The following is a 2,867-nucleotide window of genomic DNA, read 5'->3' on the forward strand; positions in this document are numbered from 1 at the left end:
TTGATAGTACGGTTTAGTTAGACGAAGGAAATTAAATCTTATTTCTACTTTACTTCGTTGTATTTTAAAGAAATAGAAGGAAAATGTATTTTTGCTTGGACTTAGAAATTTTCACCTTAAATGCAGCCTACCTCTGAGCAGAGGTCATTTGGAGTGAAGCTGTCAAATATTTCTTCCATTTTCAGATTATTCATATTAATTGAAAGTAGATTTTCCTCTAATACCAAATATAAATTGAATAATAAACAAATATCAGCCAAGAAGGGAAATATAAAATCTGACTCTGGGGTTTGAAAGTGTAAAATGTAACATAAATCAATTTTTGAGCTTTATGTCCTTATCTAATAGAAAATAATAGAAAATGCATTGATTAATCAAAATATAACATCTTTATAATTGTTCGCAACACTGAATTTGTCAAAAAATCATGTCGCAATGAATTAATAGGAACTTAAGTGATTTCACCATGTCGCAACTCCCGAATGGGGCTTATTTTTGTCGAATACGCATGAACCTAATACTTTTGGATTCAAAATTGTACGGTTTAATTAAACGAATGAAAATAAGTCTTGTTTCTACTTAAAATCCCTGTATTTTAAACAAAAGGGGGGAAATTTTATTTTTGTTAGGACTTAGAAAAATTCACCTAAAATGCTGCTTACCTCTAAGCAGAGGTCATATAAAAGATAACTGAGAGATTCTGGCATTATATTTTGATTATTTAACTTGAATTAAAGTATATTTTCCTAAAACATTTCTTTCATACTGATTTATAAGAAAATAGGGCCCAAAAAGGAAATGTCACAAATATTTATGTTACAATTTACACTTTTGGTTTTTGTCCATACTCAGTAACTAGGCCCTGAAGGTCATTTAGAAAACGCTACAGTTTGTGTTTGTCACCATAACAATGTCCTCTAACAAGGGTTATGACCTACCTCTATATTTAGACCTAATCCCAAACCAAGCCCATTCTCTCTTTACATGATATAAAAAATTATAAAAAATTAGGGGTGAGGGTTAGCACTAGGGCTAGGGTTAACGTTAGGGTAAGCATTAGGTTTAGGGTTAGAATACGAATTAGGGTTAGGCTGTTAGTGTTAGAGCTGGGGCTAGGGTTAGGGTTAGGGTTAGGGCTAGGGCTAGGGTTAGGGTTAGGGTTAGGGTTAGGGTTAGGGTTAGGGTTAGGGTTAGGGTTAGGGTTAGGGTTAGGGTTAGGGTTAGGGTTAGGGTTAGGTTAGCGTTAGGGTTAGGGTTAGCACTAGGGCTAGGGTTAGCACTAGGGCTAGGGTAAGATGTTGGGTTAGGGTTAGGGTTAGGGTTAGGGTTAAGGGTTAAGGGTTAAGGGTTAAGGGTTAAGGGTTAAGGGTTAAGGGTTAGGGTTAGTGTTAGTGTTAGTGTTAGTGTTAGTGTTAGGGTTAGGGTTAGGGTTAGGGTTAGGGTTAGCACTAGGGCTAGGGTAAGATGTTGAGCTAGGGTTAGGGTTAGGGTTAGGGTTAGGGTTAAGGGTTAAGGGTTAAGGGTTAAGGGTTAAGGGTTAAGGGTTAAGGGTTAAGGGTTAAGGGTTAGGGTTAGGGTTAGGGTTAGGGTTAGGGTTAGGGTTAGGGTTAGGGTTAGGGTTAGGGTTAGGGCTAGGATTAGATGTTGAGCTAGGGTTAGGGTTAGGGTTGGGGTTAAAACCTGGCTAACCCTTAACCCTTAACCCTTAGCGAGGTTGGAACCTGCAATAAGGGGAAAAGAAACTTGCAGAGGGGTTTGGTATGAATTATAAAAGGGCGAAAGGGGAATTAAAGCTGTTGGTCTCCCCCAATTTCCCCAAGAGTCAACCTAACCCTTTGTACTTGCCAGGTCTTTTCCCATCACCGGGCCGCATTGGAAACGAGGTTGCATTTGGGGAAATTCCCCGCCCCGACCCGCCGAGGGCGGAAATTAGGAATTTTGGCTACGCTAAGCTCAGCATTTAAAAGCAACTAAACCCAAAGGAGGCAAAAATTTCATAAGATCGGCGGCCGCCCATTTTTTTCATTAAAAGTCTAAGGTGTCTCACGTAAATTTAAAATTTACCTTGAAGCATCCCGGGCTCTTGGTTCCGGCTGCGCCGTAACACCGGCTGGTTTCTGGATAGTTAGGAGAACGTATTGGGCTCCGACCCAAAATTCTTATAGGAAAATGGAAATGTTGGTAGACCCCAGTAAATGTTCACCTTCTTGGGGAAAAAAACCCAACCCAAATAATCGTTCCAATTTTAATTTGCGGCCCTTGATCTACCAATAGGATGGCCCGACACTAGGTTCGAGTTTAAAGGGGCCCCCAATTTATAACTGGGGCCCCAAAATGGGATGGCAAGGACCTAACTGGGGGGGCAACTGACCCGTGAGCATTCCTTTGCCATAGTTAGGAAACAGGCCTGCAAGAGCGGTTCCCCCTTTTTAGTTAAGGTTACTCAGAGGAGGTAGAGCGTAAATCCTTCGCCTCAACCAGGTAATTTGGGGCCTTCGTGATTTTCAATATAGAGGGGTCGGCAACCCTTAAACCTCGCTGCAAGTATTGGTAATTTGAAGCCATTAAAACCTAAAAATGGAAGCCATTTCCGGGGTAAAAAAAAAATTTGGGCCTTTAACGCGGGTTTCCCTTTTAGCTCTTATTAACTTTACCAGATTTAAGGTTTCCCATGAACCCTAACTTTTCAGAGCATGCCTTCAGCAAGGTTTGGAATTAAAATGCTAAGGGTTGCCCCGTTCCGCTTAACAAAAAGGTATTAGGTTTTAAAGCGCGTAACCCCCTAAATTGTTTTTAAATGCACTTTAATTCCAAATTTTTTTATTATTCTGGCTAGGTCCTGAAAGGGAAAGGGAATGGGTCTCCCG

This window comes from Saccostrea cucullata, unplaced genomic scaffold, assembly GCF_032062105.1.
Source record: "Saccostrea cucullata isolate Sc308-1 unplaced genomic scaffold, CSIRO_AGI_Scuc_v1 ctg17224, whole genome shotgun sequence".
NCBI classification, from domain to species: domain Eukaryota; kingdom Metazoa; phylum Mollusca; class Bivalvia; order Ostreida; family Ostreidae; genus Saccostrea; species Saccostrea cuccullata.